The sequence below is a fragment of the Tribolium castaneum genome, chromosome 3 (assembly GCF_031307605.1).
Source record: "Tribolium castaneum strain GA2 chromosome 3, icTriCast1.1, whole genome shotgun sequence".
NCBI lineage: Eukaryota > Metazoa > Arthropoda > Insecta > Coleoptera > Tenebrionidae > Tribolium > Tribolium castaneum.
Window position 1 is genome coordinate 14538489 of NC_087396.1, and position 26364 is coordinate 14564852.

Sequence of the window (26364 nt, forward strand, 5' to 3'; positions counted from 1 at the left end):
TCAGCCCTTGAACCGTTTGCGATAAAAATATTTTTTTTGCATTTGATAACCAAAGATTTGAAAAGCCTTACTAGAATTTTCAAAATTGTCAACTGTCAAAATTCAAGGCTAGTATGATTTTTTTGAATTAGTTAGCAAAAATTGGATATAACTCATTTTTTTTAAATAAATCGACTCTATTTTCTTAACGGCACTTACAATAACAATAATATCTGTGATGTTTTATATCAAAATATCCTATAGAGTATTTGAAAAAAAAATACAAAAAAATTTATTGAATTTTAATTTTTATAGTTAATCAAGGAGACCTTGCAAAATGGTCAACAAATGTCAAATTTTAGCGAACTTTACTTGATTAAAAATAAAAATAATGAGCTAAAATTATTTTTTTGCAATTATTTCAAAAAATGTAAGAGATAGATACAAAAGATGTTAATAAAAATCTGCAAAAAAATTGATGTCCTTTTGATTGCCATTGTAAAGACAGAATCATTCCATTTGAAAAAACTGTGTTATGATAATTTTTTAATTATCATTTTCAAAATATCACAGTAGCCTTGCAATTTGACAATGACAATCGTAAAAATTTCAGAAAACTTTTTAAGCCTTTGGTTATTAAATGCAGAAAGAATTATTCACTTATTGTAAAGAGTTCAAGGGCTGTGTTACTTTAAATAAATCCATGCAAATGAAAATTATGACAAAAAATTTATACACTTCAAAAACTATGACAGATAAGTACTAACAATTTGAGTACATTTTACTCAGTTTCAAAAAGCGAATTTCAAAATGCAATAAAAATAGGTAGTTGCCATTTAAAATTTCAAAGTTGGCAACAATTTCTCGTAGTTTCGAAAATTCAGCCTTTTTGAAAATAATTTAGTTGAACTCAGAATAGTCGATTTTTTAATGCTTGACATCTATTAGAAGTTAAAAAATTTGTAATGTAGACCCAAAAAGAATCAGCCTGTATACCAAGCAAATAAATTCACTAAAAGTTCTGAATAGTACCCATTACTTAACGGACAATATCAGAAAAAAGAAACTTTGTTAAATGTTAAAGCAAAATAAAGCACTTTTACTTATACCAAACACACACATGTGTGATATGCACAAAAATAAATAAACAACCAAATGCAATACTAATATTGTTAAATTATTAATTGATAAAATTCAGTTTACTTATAATTAACATACGCACATACACAGTAATAATAGACATTTATTTCACTTGCACACAAAATTTAAATCCGTTTAAATTGAATTACGCAAATAAACCTAATAAATAATTTATACCTAATACATAAACTAGATCTGTATAGTTCATAGGAAAAGCACTTTTTTTAAGAATCTAGTCAGTGCCTTAGCAAAGATGTCGTCAGCAAGTGATAGATAATAAAACAACAAATAGGAGCTAAACATAAGGTGATAAAATGTAAAATCCGAAGGAAACACAAATAATAAATAAAACATTAAACTGGTATTAAAACATATTACAAAGTCAAGTAACGAATATTAAAATAATAAAAGACTATTATTTTCCCAATTCTAGGAAGCATACTTTTTATTAGAACATTAATACGAGTACAAGAGAGTGTTATACTATTAAAAGTATATCGATGTTGTTATGGAAAGCTCTGCTCAATTAAAATAGTAATTTTTGTATTAAGTGCGCGAAATGAGTGTTTTTTTAATGGCGCCTGAGAATGTTATTTTAGTCGAGACCGCCAGGTCGAGACCTAAAAGACATTCGAAGGCGCCATTAAAACATGAATTTCGCCACGAAATACAAACAACGTTTTTTCTACAGCCTCCAGATGAAGAAAAAAGTAACAGAAATTAGTTGGAACAAAATGGTCTGATAAATCGAGTTGCTTGCATGGTTACGATGATAAATAAAAGTGATAGTTGCGAAAAATTTGTCACAATAGGTATTTTTGTTGAAGAAGTGTGATGGATTTTAGCAGCGAAAACGAAATAGATGCAATTGCAAGCGCGGCAGTGTCGAATCTTTTGCCTGCTAAATCAAGACCGCAGTACGAAAAAACGTATCTTCAGTTTCGGCAGTGGTGTTCTATGAAAAAGATTGATCAAGTAACGGAAAATGTTTTGTTGGCGTATTTGGAAGAAAAGTCTACCACCTTAAAGCCACCAACACTCTGGGCCCTTTATGCGATGTTGAAAGGATAAACGGGGGCACGTTTTCGTCATGCACATTTAATTTTCATATGTCAAAGTAAATATCTATTATTATTGTTTTGTAATATTGTTCTGTATAATTATAAAACCTTTAAAACTACCTCTCATTATCGATCCGTCTCTTCATTTCGGTTGCTGTTGATGTCTTTTCGTGTTACTAAAATTGTAACAGAAATAAGTTGGAACAAAATGATCTGAAAAATCGAGTTGCCTGCACAGTTAAAAAATATTATTTTTTCACTGTGAAACCGTGAAAAAATAATATTTTTTCACAGTGAAAAAACGTCAAACTTCGCGCATAGGTAACCATGCATAAATGTCACGATTTTTTGACGGCTGTAGAAAAAAATATTTATTTTCTGCCAGATTTTTTCTCTGTGTTTACATTTGTGTCTGAGCGGATTTACAATAAACATCGCAATTAAAAAGCTCCAGCAAGTGAAAACTTCCGGCAAGACCGCTTAGCCTATCCCCTTCTCAATTTTAATATAATGTTTGCAGCGATTTTTAGCCGGTTAAACGGGAAAATAATGGAACGGAAGTTGGACAAAAATTAAAGTTATAAAAGGGAACGCACAAAAGACGCTGAAAATTCTTTCCATTATCTTTAAAAGCGCCTCCGTTTTTCGAGAAAAAACCCGTGTATATAGGAAACGTTCGCGTCCTGGTGCTCGCCTAGTCCTGGAAAGCTGAGCTTCATTGTGCCATTGTCTACGAATTTCCTCTTTAGCTACGACGCTCAGACACTGTCACTTCCACCTTCTCGTAATAATTGTGAAGAAAAAATCCAGGATGAAAGGTCGCAATGTTTAAGCAAATTAAATTAGGGCCGGATAATTAAGCGAAACCTTTCAGTTGCCGTTTAAAAATGGAGCAAATGCGAAGCTCTGTCGGAGGAAAAATTCTTTTTGTTTATTGTGCAATTGTGGGGCACTGTTAGGGCTTTAAAAAGCAAATTATTATGGCGTTTTCAATTAAGGTCTGTTTATGCGTGGCTTTCGACCGGTTTCGGCGAGTGCTATCTGACATGATGTTTTCCCCGGTTCTATCTGTGTATCATCTCTTAAAAATATCCTGTAGTTGCGGAGGGATATTTGCATTAATGTCTTGTTATTTGCATAATACGGAGCAGGGTAAAGTGGATAGTCATGTAAAAACAGCCACATTATGTCGGATTGTGTTGCCTTCCGCGGCGCGTTTTCTGATTTAAAATACCTCGCACGGAGCCGATTTTTTTCCGAGAGTGCAAACGGAATAAACGCTTCCTAAATAAAGGCGACTTCTTTCGAAAGATTGCTTTAACGAGACGTAAGCGAGCTGCCACCGAGACAATGGAGGTCAATTCGGGAGGTTTGCTGCAGCATCCGATATCCTGGCAGTCTAGTCACTACCAATTATTTGTGACTTATACGCATTGTGTTTCCAATAATCTGCAGCTAGGATCCAGTTGACTGTCCCTCGAGCCGTGACCTGAACAAATACGAATACGACGTATACACAGTGAGCCAGCGAAACTGCCACCAAATAAATCCACACGAGCGTTCGCCAGTAATGTGATTAGCATAAGTTGGCGAAATTGTGTTAACGATACTAAGTTGGTAAAATGCCATGTGACGACTACGTGAGAGCTGATTGCTGGGAGAAAACAACCAGAATCGCGGTGCTCAACAAGCTAAATCTTCATCTGCTCATCTTGAACATTACAAAACTGTTTCAACTTTTAAGCTCCAGCAGATATTACCCTATAGAAGAGACAAACAGTCATGTTATGTTTTTGGCTTTAGCACAACTTCGTTAAAGCTTCATGTTTTCAATAAGTCTGAATGGTTTTATACACGAAAACGCCTTTACTGCTATCGTTAGGTCACTTGTTAACTCCGTAGTCCTTTTTAGAGAAACCTGGCACAGGTGACATTTTTAATATTTACTCTTTGATCTTAACATTTTTTCAATTTAAAATTTTGTAATTTCTTTTCGGGAAGTAAAACCGGTGTCATTCTGAGACAGTGACGTTTTTGTCACGTCATAATGGCAAAAAATCCGATATATTTTATTTTTTGGTTTGTCCCTTTTTGTTTTTCTTTTATCATAGCACTTCTTAGTGCACTCGGATATGTTTTTCTTTATCCACTCGCACTGTGTGTGAACTTGTGTGTGGTAAGTAAATTATTGTATCGAATTACTTTGGTTGATCAATGATCGTCACATTTTAGGAATTTACAGACTTACTACTTAAAGGAATTCAACTACCTCATACTTTTGCCAAAAAGATGATCCACTGTGAGAGAATTAGTGGTGGTTACGATCCTGTGAAATAAGATAATTCTTTGTGTAAAAAGTGACTCGCAATTACGCTGTACCTAGTAGGAAAAACCTATGAAGCAATTTGTTATATCGTTATAACATATGCAAAATACAATAAATTTCGTACCAAGGTTATTCTATAAATTTCAATTTCAGTTACGTATTTGAAGTCTTTGAAGGTAATATTGAAGCAAATGCAACTACTCTAGCAAAATTATTGTAAGCTTTTGCGGCACGACTTGAAGGTATGCACTTTAAAGGTATTGAAAAAAGAGTGTGTAAACTTATTGCAAAACGTTAAATATAAATTTATAAGACTTCAGTAACCATTGGTGTAATAATTACTGTGCTCGAGAATGTCGAATAGAGTTTAATCATTAAACATGAATAGAACCCAAATTTTAGCTCGTTAACAGTACATTGCAAGTTAAAAACTAATATCTGTTAAGAAATAAAAAATATTCGCAGACGGAATAAAAACAATCATACAATATCAAAGGCTAAAAGAATATGGTAACGTAAAATAGACAGTTACGCCATAATAAATGTGTTGTCTACAAAAATAATTTTTATTCAAATATTAGTAAAATGTTTACAAAACCATAAATAGTCAGTCATCATCTAATAATTCGAAACAATCTGAAACTAAAACTCTAATAAAGAATTTTAACACTGAAATGTAAAAGTAAATAAGTAGGTTCCTAAATAAAAAAGTCAAAATTGAGTTTTTGTTGCAAGGCATGTTTTAATTAAATTTACTTATTAAATGAAAAGCAGCCTTGCCTGCTATGGTTTACTGGAATGTAAATTGATTTTATAACAAATTTTATCAACACAACATGATTTCTCCATTTACCAGTGATATACGTTGCAATATTTTCCTCTCAAATATTGTTTTTCAGTTTATAGTAGCCGTTCATGTGTAGTGTAAGTACAAGGGAAGCTTTTTATTGTCAAGTTACGTACTGGGGCCTATTTCATAAAACTTTTTACAAGTGATTTACTTGGCACTTGTAAAAATCAACTTGTAATTTTTAGAAAACGGGCCCTTGGTGTCAATGTACGACATGAATATCATTACAAGGCCATCCCAGTTTGCTAGAACAGAATATAATATCTATTACAGTATGGAAATAGATTTAATTTTGCTATTAGAGCCCTAATCAATATGCCACACGTCCATCATCATCATTAGCACAATAATCACTTCATGGATTGTCACTTGTTTTAAAAAATAGTGCAGCCAACTGTTGCAGGCATATTGTTCAGCAACCTGGCGCGGTTTTCGAGCCGATTACCTCTAATTTTATCGACACATCCGTTTCGAATTGCGATTTTTCGTCGCAGAGAAAGGGTCCCGCCGGCCGATGATGCATGCGAATCGCCATCATTCAATGTTAGCGTTGAAAAGAGTCGTACAGATGGAAATGTCATCGAGGGAATTTGTCTTTCCAACACATTTCTTCCAGTCATAGCGGCCTATATTTCTCTTTGTGTTTTATCTAAGCGAAAAACGGACGTTTCTGATTGCATTTCTGCAACGTCTAGCCTAGACCCCGGCGCTACAGTTTCAATTGAAAACATGTTTAGAGTTCTTGCGTTGACAGGCGTTGCGGTGGCGCATTCTTCTCAAAGGCCGTCGACTTGATTTCCGCCTTTTATCATATTTTTTCACACAAAGACATTCCGGCTCTTTGTTATTTCAAAAGGCGAGTCATTATCAGTCGGCTCCGGCAAGAATTAATTGGTTTTCATTTGAGGGGCATTTTCCGGGAGCAATAACTCGGAACCGGAAGGGTTCCAAGATTTGCCGCCAGATTATTCCCACAAATGTGGATACTTTCTCAATTGTTGTGTAATTCATACTCAATCATTCAAGCCACATTAAACAATTGATATTACTTCTTTTTTTAATTAAAGACTGAATTCTTGACAAATTTTCTCAAAAAACGTTTTTGCTGTTAATATTTTAGATCTACAGAGTGCTCAAAAACTGGCGCACCAACTCAGTGATACGCTGTTAGGAAGCATGTGTAGATCACGGAAAAAATCTTGAAAAAATTCCTAAAGTCATATTTTAAAAAATATGGAGCTACAAACTTATTTTGTAAACTTCTTCAGTTTTCATTATTTTTTAATGGTTTTATGTTTCACACAAAGTAATCGTTCCCTAACACAACAATAAATAATTATTTTTAAATTTCCTATCAGACTTTAGCAGATTTAATTAAAAAAAATAAAATTAATCAAAAAAATCACAATCTGTAGATGTGTCAACACTGGGAATTATTTCCTAGGAAACGGTTTCAAAAATAATTTATTTTTATTGTTGATCAAGTTCTGATGCGATCACAACTGTTAGACAACGTTGTCACATATGATTTAAATAAAATTCGTTATTTATCAATAACTTTAATACAAAGAATTTTTTACTATTTTCACCTTTATATGTAAGCAATTCTCTACCACACTCCAATGAGTTGGTAGGCCGGTTTTTGAGCACTCGGTATTAAGCTGAGTTAATAATATAATTTCCATTAAGCGGATGGTGGATTTTTTTGACAGTTAGGTATTAAATGAATAAATTTTTGTAAATTCTACTCTTTTTCATGTATTTTTAATTCCTTTACCGCTTATACGGCTACAAAAAATTTACAAAGCGCGCATTATTTGAACGAACAATAATAAGAGTTCCAACCAATTTTTTTCTTTAATTTAAGCTACGAAAAACTCTAAGGCTTCTCCCTGTATATTATAAGTTTTCTTGGACAAAGGTTTTAATTAAATCATTTTTTGTAGTTCTATTGTTATAAAAATGCTTTTGTTAACATGTAACAAGCCAAAGGAGTATTATGTTCAGTAGCGTCTCGCGATTTGACGAATATAAAAAAGAAAAAAACAATTCAAAAAAAATTATAAGCTTGTTTTTTACTCATTTAGCCTACTATTGCTAGCACTCGTTTATTGTAAATTTAAAGGTTTTTTCGTACTCTTTTACCAGCTAATGTTGCTTTCTAAATACTTGTTTTATTTCCCTAGGTTGTTAATGTTGTTATATTTTCACGACGTCTGACGACTTTTTCGTTCTGTTTATTTCCAACGTGATATGTTTTTCATCTTGATTCACTCGTTTGACATGACATTCTCTTACTTTCATAGCTATTTGTCTCTATTTGTATTTTTACTATTTATGGGAACATTTGATATTTAATTATTATCGATTCTGTAGAAAAGAAATTAACGGGTTTTAACATTTTTTGCTACATAAATATAACGTGAGCGATCTGCTGCAGATGCTATTATTGCGATTACTTCGGCAAATACAGTAAGCTGTTTTATCATATTTATTGTATAGATCCCGTTCAGCCGTTCTGGATATTGTTTAATCTTGTAGAAGCCGTGGTTTTCTAGAGAGGCGATTCCCACAAACAGCTTTTGTATAAAAAGAGCTCGTCAGCAAAGTTAGCGGTATTTATTTGTCTAATACCCTCATAGATCCTGTGGGAAATCAGTTTGCCGGTCTGCGAATCATCCGAGAATAAATGTATCCCAAGCAGCGTTTGCGCATTTTGCACCCAATTAAGTCTTATCAACATCGCCGCCGATTTACTTTTAATTATCAACCAATTACCCAGAGACAAAACCGTCTTATCGAAACTGTCAACTCGGGCAATTAGGGTTTCAAGAGGCATTTTTAACCGCTCCAAGTCGTAATTTACGACGTTATTGTCTGGACGCCCCGTCGCCCCCATATTAAGATGAATCTCGAAACGGCCTAATGCAAAATTCCCCCGTTGTGTGACATTGTGGATGCGTGGCACTGCGAGAGGCCAATAAAGGGCATCATCTACTTTGCCGCGTTGACCCTTTTTATCTCGACGAAATGAAGGGAATCAATAGTGGGGCTGCTCGATTATCTTACCGCACTAAAAGCCTGCTGACCATTGAATGTAATTTACATTGATTTCGAGTTTAATCAAAGTTTAAGCAAGGTTCTTTGTTGCAAGATTGGACCGGTTGTGACGGCTGCTCTAATTGAGACACGACAAACTTACTGGCTAGATTACAATACTTAAGGTTCACGGATTTCTTTTTCCCTCTATTGCCGCAACGGCAACGTGTCCTAATACGATTTTTTAATACAAAATTATACGTGGCTTTGGTTGTTACATTTTCTGAGAACTCTACTTGTATCGTATCTTCATAAATGCTATCTACTCGTATATGTGTTCTACAGATAATCATAAAGTTCAACATTTTGGCTAGGGCTATATGGCGCTTTGCTTGTTAATTTTAATAATGGTTTCCATATTTGTGCTTCTAAACTGAATTATAAAGCAATATTGAAGGTAAAGTGACTTGACTGTAAACCAAAATCTGCTACAATTATGTTTTAACTACATCTACTTAATCCTATAACAGTACATAATTATCCGCGATCGCTAAAACTACGAATAGAGCTAATTATTTTAAGAGAAGATTGTCAGGAATAGAAAAAAATAAATGCGAGTAAATTTTTGGGAGTTGTATTGGCAGTGATGCCAATCAGTCAACACTGTAATTTAGTATGTGATCTGTCAACAGCGTCAAGTTGTTTATTGATAAAACCTGAATAATTAACAAAATTAAGAGGAAATAGTTTGAACAGATTCTGATAAGTTAAACTAAACACAAACAACTAAAATAGAAAGTAGAAAAAATAGTATATTATACTCGTTATGTAAGACCTGATTGTGGCACTCCTTCGTCGTGCTCCAAAACTATTCGTGCTACAATAGAACGTCGTCTAATCAAAATCGTATAATAATATACTAATCTATGATTCAGACATTAAAAAGGAGGATTAAAATGTTACCAACAAAACTATTTAAATTTTACCATCTCATATTTTTTAAATGTCTACCGTGTTCCAATTGTTACTGTACGTTTTTAAGAGCACGACTGCATGTGGGAAATTTGATAAACCAGTTGTTGAATAATCCTTTTTGTTTTGTCTGGCAATGCGCAGAGCTTCCGCTACGTCTTGATGCTCAAGCATCATCTACCAAGTCGTTTCGTGTCATGTGGTTCTTCTGGTTTCGAAATGTTCCATTAGCTCTTCCGTCATCGCACACTCCCGTATAATAAGAGTCCAGGTGAAGTAGTGAGTGAAGTAGGGAAAACCAATGCATCATCAGTTATTTGAGCTTTCGGAAACCTCCCGAGCATTATATGACGTGTTTTTTGTGCAACTCTGCGCCGAGATACCGAAGTTGCCGACTGTGCAATTAAAACGAGCTAATTATACCGCCGGTCGGCAGCGATTCCGTTTTCACTCGTTCCTCAAACAGATATTCTGCAGAATCCACACAAACACGGCCCAATTTATTTATTTGAATTAAATTAACTTCCTCGATGGTAAATGTTTAGTTTAGGGACTTATTAATGCGCATGTCCCAAATCCGACGCGTGCGAGTGAATGCACTTGCGTAAGCGCTGATGCCAAATTGCTGGACAAATACGCGGGAAAGTTATTTCAGTCAACATGGGTGGCCGAGGTGTACCCGCGAATACGTTTATTGTTAATGTAGACGAAATATTAACTGATGATGGAATAAGGAATGAATTTTTCAACTATAAGAGACTCAGTTTCAAAAGTATAACTGATTCTATTCGGTGGTGTGCCAGGCATCGTTTAATCCATAATAGCCTCAGATGTGCCCCCTGTGAAGAACCAATGTCTTTTGTCGTTCGGCACCAATTAGGCGATGGATTTCGGTGGCAATGTAAAATTTGTGGTGCATCATCAAGTCTCCGTAAAGATTCGTTTTTCTCTCGAAGTCACCTATCTCTGGAGCAAATTGTTACAATTGTTTATGGTTGGGCAAGGAATGACGAACAATTTCGAATAATTTGCGAAGCAGAGATCTCTTCAAATACCCGAAATACTATTGTAGATTGGTGTTCTTTTTGCCGAGATATCTGCGAGCAATTTTTAGTCGATCATCCTTCAGAGGTAGGGGGCTTTGACGTGAATGGGGAACTGAAAACGGTAGAAATCGATGAGAGCAAGTTTTTCCACCGCAAATACCATCGCGGACAGTGGTGACCAGGACATTGGGTATTTGGGGGCATAGAAAGGGGCACAGGACATTGCTTCTTAGTAGAAGTGCCAGATCGTACCGCGAATACGCTGACAAATATAATAAGAAGGTAAATATGGTGATTATTTGCACAATGGTATGGCTTGTAGATACATAGTTTGCTGTTTTATATTATCTTACTATGTGAAAATGACCGTGGCTTATGGTTTTGGGGTAGTTAGCATTTTAGTTGATTGGTACTTTTTCCTTGCGTAAATGACATCTATCCTACGCTTACGCTAATTATAAAATTATAAATTCTTTTTTTTTAACAGGAAATATTTTACAAAATTTTTTTTGAGTTTGTTCTTTTTTTTACTTACTTGGTATTTAAGAATTTTACAATATTTCGATTTATATAACCTGGCACAATCATTGTGAGCGATGGTTGGAGGGCTCACCATGACTTAAACCAAATCGGTGGTGGCATTTATCATAACGAGGTAAAATTATTAATTACAATATACATATTAATTATTAAATATTTAGCCAATTTTTTAATTATGTTGTCAAGGGTTATGTACATGTTGTATTTACATATCTATTTCACAGGTTATCATTCATGAGCAGAATTTTGTCAATCCTAATGATCCAGAGATTCACACCCAAAATGTAGAGAATCTCTGGATGAGAACGAAGCACAAATTGCGCCGGCAATTTGGAACGTCAGAAGATCTTTTTGTTTCGTATCTCCACGAATTTATTTGGCGAAATAAATTTCGCCAGGTTCGTGATTATTTATTTAATGAATTTTTGTTATGTATAGTGAAACAATACCCCATTTAATTTACATTTAAAGTTTTATTTGTTTTGTTTTTTTTTATATAATTATATGTATTTGTTGACAATAACCAATCCATCCTGAATACCATATATCTTATGTTAATTGAATTTTTGCGTTTAAGTTTATGGTGAGATTATTTAGTTTATAATATGGTTTAAATGTGAATATGAATAAAATTGTATTTTTGCAATAATCAAGTAACTATCTAGATAATACGAATGCAAGTACGCTGTAAAAGTTGCCTATCACATGAGAAAGTAACGTGCCCAATCTGACATCAGCGCTGTAAAGAATTCAACTTTTCTAAGCATGCGCATTAATAAGTCCTTAAACTAAACATTTACCTCCTCGATTTCCGGTCCATTGATTCCGAAAATCGCAAACTCATTAATTACAGGCCGGACTGTTTAATAGAGATTTCAGCGCGACTAACGACAAAATTTCTCGTTTCGCCACAACTCCTTAATTACTTCTTTGAGACGGTAAGTTTGAGCGAATAAACGATTATCATCGAGTAGTTCGGTGTAAATTTTTGCAAAAATAAGGCAACAAGAACGCGACCGGAGAACGGTTCATTAGTGGCTGCAGATCCACGTTTCTTATTCTTACGAGACTTCTGAGGCCGCTCCTAATCAGCTTACACCAGGTAACAAGGAAGCGGTTTTGAACAATTCTTAACCTGATAAGTCCACGGAAAAGCAATCGCCCTGATAAATTCTATTTCGGTTTGTCGCTTTTTTGAGCGACTCTTCGCCCTCTTTGTCTCTTATATTTCTGTTAAAAACCGCAACTGCAGTCGTTCTTCTTAAGTACGTGTAAAAACGCTTCCGGTCGCTCGGGCGGTTCATTAGCGTTTCCAACATTTCTTATTCTTGGCTGTGTTTTTGATGAGGATTGGCTGTAATCAGCTTAGGGAAAGGTATAGAGAGTGCGGTTGTTAATACGGGCGCCATCATGCGATTGCTGTTGAGGTGACATACATATGGATAGATTTTCAAGCAGCTTGCTCTCCTGTGTCAACACCGTCGCTTTGGCCTAAAAACGCTTTTTCAGAGGCCATGTCTCCTCATACGAGCTACGCAAATACACCGCCACCCCTACCGGCGCTTAAAAGAGTTTTAATGCACGTTTTCAAAGTAAATTTATTTAACCCAATTTGCATACGCGCCCTGACGTCATGCACACCGACGGACCTTTCGAAATTAATCGGCGACGCGAGCTCTTTCCATTGATGGAAATTTTAAAAATTTTGTCTTTTACTACGAAACTTGGTTTAGGGGAATATACGCAGCGGCTGCGTTCCGACTTCAAAAGATGCTTTATTAAATACTCAGGAACAAAATTAAAACAAATATGTTGAGTAAACACGGGGCCTGCGCTCCGAAAATGCGGAATTAAAAAATAATTACAGGAAAAAACAGAATTTTGTTAAAGTTAAATGGAGAAAAGTCAAACATGTGTGTGGTTTGAACTCTGCAAGTCAACCTGCTGTGCTCTGAAATAAAAAGTTAATACTCATTCGCTTCTTATTATCTCAGAATAAATAATGTTCGTAAATGCAAAATAACTTAGCCAAGAAACTTTGTTTATCAAGCTTAAAAAGCTTTATCTAGTTGTGAATGTTTTACTCTAAAAACATTATTTTGCTAAGATTTTAGAAGAAAAAAAAACTATTTCTGAATTCCCTGGCAAGGTGGTCCACGTCCACATTTTAACAATCGCTAATCCTTCCTGCAGATATATCAGAAACCAATTAGTTGGCGAATGATAGTTTTTGTGGTTCGGACTCATCCTTGTTATCCATAACAGCGAGTCACGTATTGGCGTTGTGACACGGAAATAACCCATCAATACAAGCTTTCTATCGACTTTTCACGTTCCCAGCTCACGTTTTGGATTGGTTTCTCTTTCGGTTCCCCCCAAAGATTTAATCATTACCCTTAGGTATATTTTTACTTTATAATACACGAGCATAATTCGGACAAGACGTGCACATTATTTAATTGAACTTTTCCCGTCCCCAAACCTCATCATCCGCCAAACAACCGTCCCCTTTTAATATTCTCTCCGCATTACTCAAATCATCTCAAGAATTATTGTAGCCGCTTTTTACGTGATCTATTTATTGTATTTTCCCAAGAGCCAGCGACAAATTCAAAAAATTTAAATATTTCAACAGCTTTTTGTTCTCCGCTCTGCAAAAACATTTATACGAAATTATTGCCGATATTTGCCCTGTCGTGTAGAATTTTGCTCGTAAATCAAAATGTCTAATACCGGCTTTGTCCAGCCCGAATCTCTCATATACCGTGTGATCAGCTTTGTAAAAATCCGGCACGTTCGCCGCGGGTGTCTTCTTGGCCGACGTTGACGCATGTCAAAGCGTAAAATACGACTCTAATATTTGCCGTCCGTTGCACTTTTTGTGATCGATCACCTTCCTATTACTAGATGAAGTCATGCGACGCAAAATAACCGATAAAATACTCACCGGGATGCTTATTTAGCTCCACGGACACGTAAACCCCAACAAAGGCAAACGATCCACGCATCTTCAAGCAGAAGGCTAAGTTTATTAAAACCATAGAAATCTCACTGAACAAGTTTTAACAATTAAATTTTTACACAGGATGTCAATTTAACGATCTCTTAAGCGTAAAAACAATAGTTTTTAGAGTCAAAAGTTATTTGAAATGTCTCAAAATTTTAAACACAACTGAAATTGTACTCCCACTCTATACATAATTGTATCCTTTTTTCAAAGAAAAGTAATTTTGTTCTTGACATCGCAATGTTTTTTATCTATTTTTATATTAATAAATTTATACGATTTGCAAATAGCAGTATTTAATATTGAGAGTACCTGTGCTGGAGGGAAAATTTTCCTGTTTACTTAAGTAGGTGCTTGTTCATGCTTTAAATATTCTTGTAATCCGAGTTGGAAGATTAAATGAAGAGGAAAGTTCCGGTGTAGTTTTTTATTTTTTGCTAATTCTATTAAAAGTGAAGAGCTTTCAGGAGCAGATATAGCGATTGATTTTGCTTGTATTCGGCAGTTTAGTAATTATAATTAATTAAAGGAGCATCGGTGTAAGGAATTTTTGATCTGTTTTGATCTTTTGTAAGGCTTGGATCTTTCAAGTCGTTTTAAATTATGAAAAGGCTTTGGAAGGGTCCCGCCTGCAGCCGAATGCAGCCTCATCTAAAAGAAGCAATTAGAATAACGAGAGGTAGCAGGCTGTGAGCTTAATGGATGCGAACTTCCATTTGTCCCTCCATAATTTATCAACACCTAGTTATAGATATCGTGAATAAGGCATGAGACAAACAAATGAAGCAAAGTGCTCAAGAATGAATAGGAAATGAACGTGGGAACTCGACTCAATGGCACTTTTAATTCACAGCATTGATTAAGGGGTGCTAATTATGAATTATCCTCGTCGCGTTCACGAGAAAACAAACGATTAAGCTCTTATCAGATTGTTTCCAGAGGCTGTTCATCACAACTTCCAGTCATACATGACGGAGGAGACGTATGGTTACAAAGGATCTGCTCCGGTTCAAAGAGATTCAATGATAACGAGCTTCGCCAAATTACTCGTCCTTTATATTCCTGCGTTACGTCAGTTCACATAATTCCATTGTTCCTGGGTGAAACCGGCTCCTCTCTCCTGCTGCTGCTGCTGCTGCTACTGCTGCATACACGATGGATTAATACGGCCCTCCCTGTCGCAAGGCTTTATTATCTCATTGTGTCTTCAGTCAAAACAAATGACTAAACACTGCACGTTTACACCTACGACAGCATCCACTTATAGACGTCAAAAATCATTACTGTACCATCAGTTACCACAAACAATACCAATCACAACCGCACTAAATATTGCTGCACATTTGAACCGAATCTAAATCAAATAAAACGTGTATTTCCTCAAGAAAAATATGCGGAAATACATCTGACATTCGCATATAAAACGGATCGTACACTAGTTTCAAACAAAAGCAATTTATAGTTATCCTAAACAATAACTGGAATTATCTAAAAACACTTACTTTATTCTGCCAATATTGTCGAAAAAGCCAGATAATTAATACATGAGCTACGATTGGAGTATTTATCGTATTGTTAAAAAATGTATTCATGCACGGAATTGCTAAAAAAAAACTTTTATTATGGCTTTGAGTCATGCTATCCCGGCGCATCCACCATTTTTGCACAAGCTAATGGTAGCATTTATGCTGTTCACTTAAGGGTGAAAATAGTGGCATTACTTACCACTAAAAAATAATTAAAAAAAGTATTGCTTCTTATTTATAATTCGGCAGTTCATAAAAGTTTCAAAAATTACATATTTTAATGTGTAACTATAGGAAAAGCAGACGCGTTTACTTTGTGTTAATGTTACATGATTGTAGGATGTTGTAGGAAAACATTTACTTGGTCTTTGGTCTTGAGTTAAAAAAACACTAGTTTAAAAGTGCAGCAACATTTGGCAACATGTAGTTTTTACATACGTCCGCTGGAATATGTAAAAAAACTAATAGGGACAGAAATCAGTGGTGTTACATTTAAAATTTGGCGAAAATCAAATAAATTAAAAAAAATGGTTTAGACTGACAGTCGTCGTCAATTCACAGTTTTTCTTGATACAAACTCGACATTTTAAAAGAGACTTCTTTGTAATTACAAGAATTTTACTCTTCATTATAAACATTTTTCCCTTAAGTTTAAGAAATGATAATTATCGATTAAAGAAAGACAAATTGAACCTTTTCTGCAAAGTTTTACGGTTATTGTTAACAAGCATTTGGAAAAGTGAATTGTCTAAATAATGTTATGTACAAAATCTATGAGATTTTGGGAATTTATCTATGCATTTACAAAATACGCAGATTGAGTCTAATTTTTAGGAAAGTTAAACTTGTCGCTGCTTGGCCGCCTTTAGCTTCTACGTGAACTTCAGATTCTGCTTCAAAATATAAGGTATTAAAATTCACGATTTTGTTACGTTTTTTACACGAAAAGACTTTCAATATAATTTTTTTTGAAAATTCAAGACGATGACGGGAAATATGAAGGGTTCTCGATGACCAATTTTTGGAACGTGATGTTTAACTAAAAATTGTCACATTTTTAGCATTGAAGTATGTTTTAAGTTATGTATTTAATATTAAAATAAATATCGACAAATTTCAGAAATGTGAACAATAATATTTTTATAAGCATTCAATTATTATCTTTTTTTTAATAATAATCCCAAAATTCTTACGTTTGCTACATCCCTGGTTAAATTTGACGCAAAATTATGTCATTTTATTCTTTTGACAAAAATTATAACCTTGAAATTATTTTCGACATAAACATCTGACATAAGTTGCTAACAAAAATTTTGATAAAAAAGGATAAACAGAAGGTCCTGTGGATAAGGATCCATATAATACAAAATTGGATTTTGATTTCAGTCTTTATTTACAAAACGAAAAGTTTTGTAAATATTTTGTCCAGAATAGGAAGCTGTATAGCTCTAACTAGTGTCTATCTGCGAATTTGACACACCCAATATAAAAATTTAGAGGTAAATGACGAAAACTTTTGTTGCAAAATAAAATTACTGCACATTCTATACATTTTTAAAATTAGACCATTTATGACTATCCCGGCGCATCCACCATTTTTACAACATCGCTGCATTTCTAATCTAACAAAAAAAATCTAAAATCTGGAAAGAACAGCAATTGGAGCAAATGGTATGGAATAACTACGCGTATAATCACAGTAAAAAGCTCGGAGTATCCATAGTTTTAAAGTTAATTTTGCTTGACGAGTCTTTGGATAGTTTGAGGATCCATTCTGAATGCATTCAACAATGTGTAGAAGAATTCCCTGAAAATTTTTAATTTAGTCCGCCGCCTGATGAAATGTAATATAATTTCAAAACAGTCAAGTTGTCACAATGCGGATTAACTTTTAAATTGTAGCAGATAAGTCTCGTTCGAATTGAATTACGTCCTTGCATCAAGCATGAAAAAAGTTGGAAGCTTTGCAGAAACTAATTCCGACTTTCTATATCCATTAAGACATCAGAGCATGAGAGAAGCAAGAATGGGGCTACATAAGTAAGACTGTGACATCAGCAATGCCAACTTCTCGAATAATAGTTTGTCTTTGCGAGTGAAGAGACGTGAAGGCCTAATTACAGTCCTGTGTCGTGTGCCGTCTAACCAACAAAGTGACGTGTGTCAGCGGCAAGTTTAATCACGTCGACCTGTCCGATCGCTAATCCTCGCCGGCCTTCGGACCACTACGGCCGACATGTGCCCTACAAACCAACCGCCATCTTGAAGTTTTTCGATGGAGGAAAATGGCGACGGAAGTTTTAGCGAAATAAATTAGTCAGTCGTGAAATACGCTGTAGAAGTGAATGCCGACTTGGCTGCAGAGGTCGGAGCTTTTGTGGCTATGACTAGTCGCCATGCGTCATTCAAAGTGGCCCCTTGGCTACGGTAAATTCACCCCCCCAATACATATAACCAGGTGTTCGCGGCTGCCGGATTAACATCTACACCCATAACTCGCTTTAATTTCTTCCTTTTTACGGCTGTGCGCATTTCGAATAAATCTGTTTTCCGGTTTGCGCGCGCTCTGGAACAGCCAGCATCCAGGCTTTAATTAAAATATGTGCAACTAATAGTTGCGGAATTGTTCGCTTCAAATTGCGTACAAATAAACCAGAAATATGCCACTCCCCTTCTCCACAGCTATCATTTTTACTCAAATAGCTTATTTCCTCCAAGTTTTCAAAAATTCTCGTTAAGCTAACGTTTAACTAAGCTACTTAGCTTAACTTTTCGAGAAATCTTGAATAAAACTTTTGAATTATTATTTTTCTTACCTCTTAATAAAAATAAAGGGGGTACACGTTACATCACTGAATTAGGAAAAAAATGCCTTTCTAAAAATTATTAAATTAGACCCTTGGTACCATTTAAAATAAATCAAGTTAGCCATGTATTTTTAAAATAAATGACGACAGAAACTTAAAAAGTTAAAGCAGATGATAGAATTTAAACACCTTCAACTGTTTCCCACACTTCAAGGTGCTCTGTTAAACCGCTCTGAAAATATTTAGCTGTATTCATACTTTTTAGCGACCCTGTATATTTTTATAAGTTCTATCTCCAAAAAATAGTTCGTAGGCAAATAATACTTTATTGAAAGAAATTAAAATGTATTTATTGCTTTCTTGTTATTTTATTTTCAGTTATTTTTAATATTTTTACTGCTGAAATTTGTTGATTTAGAAATACAAATTGTAACTAACTAATTAATTGTACATTTTTGAAAAGTTGAAAGAATTAGATGTCAGCTGTAATGTCAGGGCAAAAAATATGGTTATCGTGAATTTTTTAGCAGAATGAATTTATCCACACTATTAAAAACTAAAAGTAAATCCTGTTAGTGATTTATTAATTCCTAAAATTCGTTTAATTATAGGTTCGTAGGTAATTCATTATCAGAAACTTTCTTTTAAAATCCAGAAAATTCTTATGCTTATCGTTTAGTGGAAGATACGAGTTCATTTCTATTTGCTTATACATATATACTTTTAAAGTATTTTTTAAGTAATTTGTTTTGCCGAAAAACATTGACACTATGTACAGTATGTTCAAAAATTGTTGTTCATCAAGCCACCTATGGAATTTAAACATAGTGTGCCGCTTACTTTAAAACGTGAATACCGTCAAACTAACAGATCCGTCAAAATAATGCAAAAAGCTTCGAATCCAAAAATGAAAAAATACACAACAAAAATTATAAAAATATAAAAACACAAAAAAGTGAGAAAAAAGCTAATTCCATGATTTGACAGAAAAACTACAATACTCATTAGGATGAAGCGGCACATTGAATTTGAATTCCATAGTCAACTTGATAAACAACAATTTTTACTTTGTACGTTTAATAAACACATACGCATTTACAGAATTTTGTTAAATAATGCATACGTATATGCATTTTGTATGCATTTTGCATATTTTCCAAGCTCTATTGATCGGAAAACCATGTCGAATAGTTTTGATATCATTAGAGTTGAAGTACGTACTGACTTTTTGCAAAAAAAGTTTTTTTCTTAGATCTTCTTAATAGGATGCAAATCTGTAGAATTTTCTGTTAGGATTTCCGAGAATTCCACAGAAACAATTTTTTCTCATTGAAAAAATTTATTTCTAAATGCGATAAGTAGATGAATTTTACATTAGACTTATAGATTTATACGTGTGAGACTTTTTAATTTCAGTTATAAAATTTTGTATACGATTCAAAACGACCATTCTAAATTCAACGAAATTATTTTCAAAATAGTTGAACTTTCCGAACGATGAGAACTGGCGAAAACTTTGAAATTTTAAATAGCGACCACTTATTTTTATTGTATTTTTGAATTCGCCTTTAATGGTTAGTACTTATCTAATACTGTTTTGTTTATTTCATTTTTTTGGACAAATTTTCATTTGCAGCAGTTCATTCATAGTATCACAGCTCCTGAACTCTTTACAATAAGGTAATAATTCTTGTTGCATTTGATAATCAAAGGTTCGAGAGGTTTTCTGAAATTTTTAAGATTTTATCATCATGTTAAAGAATCAGAATCATAATCAAGAATAAAAATCATTAGGGACCTAAAGTTCTTGTTTTTCTTAAACCTGATACCAATAACATTTTGAAGCAATCTTGTCTAAATGTTGCGTTTTTAGTTGCCCTCACAATTACTAGATACCTAGATTATCAGTTCTTATTAACATATTTGCCACAAGTTGCTCTTGTAACGCAAAATAGTTATTTAATGTGAATTTGCCTCATTAGGAATAGTTTGCTCGTTCCGCCAGACCTATTTACATTGTAGTAAGTTCCCCGTGCACTTTTCTCTCAAGATCTACGCAAATCTGGCATTTTAGTTTTGCGATTAATTCAACTCAACAACCCTCCGCCCTAAACCATATTGTTCGCGCCCAGCACTCGTCTCGTCGTCAAGTTTCCGATAATTGCCCCAATTGAAACAGTTGAACAACACAGTAGAGTTAGCCTGCGGCTAAAGCCCGTCGTGCACGATCAAAAGCACGCTTAGAATTTCACCTGAGGCCGCATTAGCTCAAGCTTGTACCCATAGAAATCCGAAAAGCTCTGGGTCACGAACAATTGAAACCGCAGAATCCTAGATCGGACACGCGGTCAATCCGACCCCAAGCTGATAATTCACCGGAGCTCTACTGCATTATTATTTCACTGTTTTATCATGTTCCGGACCGTGTCTAACAAGTTAAGATTATGGTTTGTTTATGTGGTCGTCTTTTATTTGCGGGGCTGGCCACCAGTCACGAACACTTGAGGCCGATGGAACTGTCGTGTTCAGTCAGCAGTGGACGCTTGTCAACACCGATGGGACGTCACGTTATGCATATTTAAGCAGAGATTGCACGGACGCACGAAGAGATTACCGAGAACACATCCGGAATGAGCCGGAACATGCCAATTTAAATTATTTTATCGGCCTCATTGTCCATTACAGGAAAAACAAAAAAATTGCAAAATGATAATTTTAAAAACAATTGTTTGTTTTCGCATCAAATTTAACCGTTTTTTATTCCATCAACAAGGATAAAATCGTATTTTATCTACTGTTTTCTTTATGGTAAAACGAAATTTTATCGTCTTAAGAAATATGTTTCACAACCATTATTGTTTTTCTCTTAAAAAAAAATTATAATAATAATAATAATAAATTTTTATTTACGGTACTAAATCTTATTAAAATTTATATAAGTACAAGAAGATTCAACAATTTAGTACATTTTTTACAGAACATTTAAATGAGACAGAGGAGCAATCAGTAAAAAAATCTATACTATTAGATAATTAGTTAGAGAAACAGTGGGTTTGAAAAACATTTTATTACAACGCCTATGAACTTTTTTTTCAATAGTAAACATATGTTTGAAATAAGCTATACAATAAAGATTGCATGAATAAGGAACAGTATTAAAGAGAGAACGCAAGGAAAAATTAGATGTAGAAGAATCAATATAAGAGAATAAGATTTTCGTACAGAATATTGAGGAAATAAACTATTAGTAAACTAAGAACATTAGGAGCATCAATAACATTGTTGAAGGCATTAAAAACAAAACAAATTGTAAGGTATATTCTTCTAGTTTCCTACAGTGTAAAACCAGAATTGCTTAAACTGTGACAATAACTGTGTTTTACAACTGTGGACGGAAGTTTCCATTTTATAAAGTTAAAAAATTTACAATGTCAATTTTTTCAATGAAAATTTCATTGTAAGGTAAACATGGAATGCTATTGTACTCCAATACAGAGCGAACAAGTCTTTGTTGTAGTGAAGTATTGAAATATTTTTAGAAATTTTCCCATACCTCTTAACACAGCAAAGAACTTTATTAGCTCTTGTGACAACATTTTCATAGTGATATCCACGAAAATCCAAGATTTTTTATTAGTGAAATTGTTGGTAACACATTCGAATTAAGTTTGCAACTATGACTTAAGAGTATTATCCCTCTACTGAAGTTTATTATTTAGCATTTATCAGTATTTAAAAGCATTTCGTTTTCAGAGCACTTTTTGTAAAAGTTGGATATCATTGTTAGATAAAATAAATTTTATGTCATTCGCAAATAACAATTATATGTTTATTTGTTTTTGTTACTTACAACAATTCTGCGTAAAGATTACTAATATAACAGTAATACAAATGCGTAATGCAACAGTTAAATCTCTCAAAAAAAATACAAATACAATATTAGAGCGTGGTTAGTACTTATCCGCACATTTTAGGTAAAGACGTTAATTGTTTTAGTCATATCAGATCTGCAATCTAAATAATTATGTTTTTTTTTTAGTATTAGACCAACCTTTGAAGGTCTACTTCTGTAAGTTCACTGAAAACGTGAGCTTTCAACAAACTACTTCAACTATCAAAAAATGAAAGAAATTTTGGTTTTATTATTTAATAGTTTGCAAGTACATATATATTTCGAGTAATTAAATTAACAAAATATTGTGTTAAAGAAAGTGGAATTTTTCGAGAAATGACTTTAAATATCTTTAAAAATATATATAAAAGAATTTTTCAGTTCAAGTTACATCGGTGACTCATATGAACCGGAAAGCTACTCGTAAAAAGTCTATATTAAATCACTTCTACAAAAATGGGCAAGAATTAATAGCGTTCTTTATTACAACATGCAACAAAGTAAGTTGAAGTCGATCATTTAAACAAATCGAAGAAAACCTGTTATCGAAAAAAATTTATGAATAAAAATGTTTCATTTCATACAACCCTATGAAGATTCAAAACATTAAAAAATGGACTTTGTGTCCTAAGGTCATCCTTCATTTGGTCAATTCCTCTGTTTTCAGCTTGCTGGACTTATTAATAAAAAAAAAGTAATTTCTCAGTCTTTCTGAACTGTACATTATAGAGTAACATAATATATTAATCGTTTAAACCCAAATAACTAGCCCTAGTATATTATTAATTTTTGCTGATAGCGATAAACGAATTGTGAAAAATGAACTAGTGGCCGATAGAGATGAATGAAACTATTGGGGCAATTTATGAGGGCGTTTGTAACAACATAATGGAGTTAAATCTTGTTTAGATCGTGGTCGAACGCATGACACTGGTGTGAACTAGCCCTGTTCGTTGGTCCATATCGAGTGTTGTTTCCGATCCCAGCACATGATAAAACGAGCAAACGCGAAATTTAATTATTCCAGCAGGGAGCCGCCGAATTATATTCGAAACTAGATTTCAAAGCAATATCTCAATTAAAGTGGATTTATTATTTAAATACACATAATCCAAGTCTGTCCGAAACAGTCGTTAATAATTGCTTTTAACCTCGGAAACTCGCGCCGTAATATTTCTAGAATCCTTGCAGCGTAATTAAATTTAAACAAATCGGAGAACAGTATCCGAATGCGGCCACATACTGAGCAAATTCCATATTATTATATCAAAACAAGTACAAACTGGAATTCCGGTTATAACAATTAAATCTACCATTGTAATCAGAGAATGCTTTGATTTACGAATATTCTGGAATCCTGAGTGTGTGCTCGGACGGTTACTGTTAACAAGGATGGCCATTCCAACATCCATTCAATAACTTTCAAACTTCCCCAGTTAGCAGTTAGCCTGTTTACTTAACTCTCCTTTGCACAGAACCACCCCCAAATATCTAATTGCCGGACCCTCCCCAAGCCCAAAAATCCAAGCCTCAGTCACACACTAAACTAAACTTTTTAGACCAAACCACAACCACTTAGAATGATCGTTAAATTAAACAGCAACTCCAGAAAGCACATATTTTAACGATTTTTTTCAATTACGTAATTTTACATTGCTTTGAAACAAATGTAAAAGAAGGGAAATACATTAATGTTTGTGCGTATAGAAATAAAATCTTTTGGAGCAAAAACGAGAACGTTATTTATTTTAAATATGATTTTCCGAGTGTGTGTAAGCTGATTAGGTTTTAAAAAATTCTTGCAAAGAATTATTATGCTAGGTAAAATTAAAATCAGCGTTTGTAGCTGCAAATAATGCTCTCATCTGTTACGAAACGCATAACAGAAAAGGTTAATTGCTGGAGGGCAGCAGGGGAAGTACACAGATATATGTTGCGGAACATTTCCGTTTTCCATTAAGAAGATTGTTATGAAGTTTGGCATGAAATGAAACCGCTGTTCGTCTTTAGTGTTCATTCCCAATTTTAAATTGAAATTTTACTTTGAATTTGATATGATCAAAGTTGGTTGCTCGTGAAAGAGCCTGTAAGAAAATGGAGAGAAGAGTTTTATAACATATAAACTTCAAATTACGGTATTTCACGAATGACTTGCTTATACCGTTTAAAGTTTTTGTTTTTGGAAAGAAAGAAAAAAACATCATTAACAATACTACGACCAGGTTTATTTATGAAACGGCGAACGCTTAGATAAACTTTCCCTCCAGGTCGTCTAAAAGCTACGACGTCAAAGAAAAAATATAAGAGGAAACTTGTTTACGCTTGCTCGGGGTGTGTGCTACGAAATGCCATTTGCAAACTTGATTCCGACACTTCGGGCTAACTATTAATTCAAATATAAACTTTTGGTCGCACTGAAAACAGAGCAAAAATGGCGGATGCGCCGGGATATCCTCTATTTCGTGCTCAGCGAGTCAAAATGCACTTGTTACAATCTTAACGATGGAGTAACATGATGTTAGGGCAACAAGAAGTTAGCATTAACCATGCCAATTCTCTCATCTTGCTTTAACAACGCAAGAACAATGTAAGCAGCGCAGGCGGAAGTAAACCGGAAGTGTGCAAAAAAGCTAAAAACTGCAGCCGTCAGATCCCTCGTCCTTTTATCTCATCGCACCGTTTCTTCAGTAATTTTCTCCTGCTACAATGGTGGACTTGTTTGTTTATCCAAGGGAACACGGCACTTAGCTAAATGACAACAACGGCTTTTAACAATGACTGCCACCGAGCATATCGCCATTCAACACTTTACTTCTTTCTCGTATCCTGTTTACGTACAACTAATAGTCGGATCTTTTGTTGGCGCTTGCATTTCGTTAATTTTTTAGCGCGTGCTTAAATATTCATAACGCAATTTGTGAGTCTTTGCCGGGCACTAAATCATAAGTAAGTAATTAGGCGGCTGCCAGGGGATGTACTTAACAAGGTCAGTGGCCAGTTGTGGTGGCAGGTCCTCGGCCGGAAGCGGAACTTCCCTAATGCCATATTGGCTTCGTATCGCGCAGACGATAAATCAAACAGAGCGTTATGCACCCATAACCATTTGGCATCTCTGACTTACTTTACATAATATCTATTTGTAAAGTTATGGCCAGGATCGACGCCACTTTTATGGACTATCCAGAAATCGGGATTTTTTCACCGCCATCACATTCAGACTTTATGCCGCAGACCGCGCTATTCGCAAAAATTAACTTTAATTTAAAAATTTGTAAATACCCTTGCAACGCTCCGACAACATGAATGTAGCCTTCAAGTGTAATTTATTTTAATTGCGTACTTAGTGTTATGTTAGATCGCAATCGGGGTGAATTTGCATGCGACTTGAAGCCGTGTCGCAAGTGAAACTCTTTTAATCTCGGATCAAAGACACGTGTCCATTGAAAGTGTTCCAATGCTCACATTAACCAGTTTGTACAGTGACTGGGTAAAGATTTAGCGATATTTAGCTCGAGGAAGTTTTCTAAACACAGAACAAATTAGCCGTTACCGTCTGCGGCCGGATAAGCTCGTCAAAGAAAAGCCGTTGCAAGAGTAGATTCCATAAGTATCAGGCCACTAATTCCGAACACAGCACCTCGCCAGAAGTTGGGCCCGGGCCAAAGCCTGGCCAGCAGACCGGGATGATTCATGACCGTACATAAGCGCACATAATCACAACCGTTAAGCGACTCGGAAATGCTTTGCAGCTCCACTTACGCCAGTACACATATCGAGGTGTAGGTAGCAGATATACAATAATCTCTAATTACGCGGACTGCAGTGCCAGAATAACCTTTCGTCTCAAACTGAGACTTACAACACCCTCTGTCTCATTTTTGATAAAAAGGCAGAGACAAGTTACTCCATTATTAATAACTGAGTACCAAAAACATGAATTGATAAACATTTAGATCCTCGTTGATAAACAATAAAAAGGCCTCAAAGTGAAGATCAAAATCAGTAAGAACAAACAAACGTTATGTTAGAAATTTGAAACGGTATGTAAAGCTATTTCACGTTGGAAACTAAAAAATATCTTTACTGAAAATAACATTTTGTCCATAAAATCTAAAAAGACCTCTGACGTTTCCTTTTTAAAAAAATAGTGCGACGTCAAGTTTTTGATAAAGTGGATGT

General features: G+C 34.5%; 1 protein-coding gene and 1 long non-coding RNA gene across 2 annotated transcripts in view; one reads left to right on the plus strand and one right to left on the minus strand.

Moving 5' to 3' along the window:
* LOC664460 (hemicentin-2) overlaps positions 1–26364 on the minus strand; it is a 229093-nt gene that overhangs the window by 165915 nt on the left and 36814 nt on the right. The window lies entirely within an intron of this gene.
* On the plus strand, positions 2706–4638 carry LOC107398229 (uncharacterized). The gene is made up of 2 exons (XR_001575142.2): positions 2706–4356; positions 4413–4638. It is a non-coding gene; the product is annotated as an uncharacterized LOC107398229 (long non-coding RNA).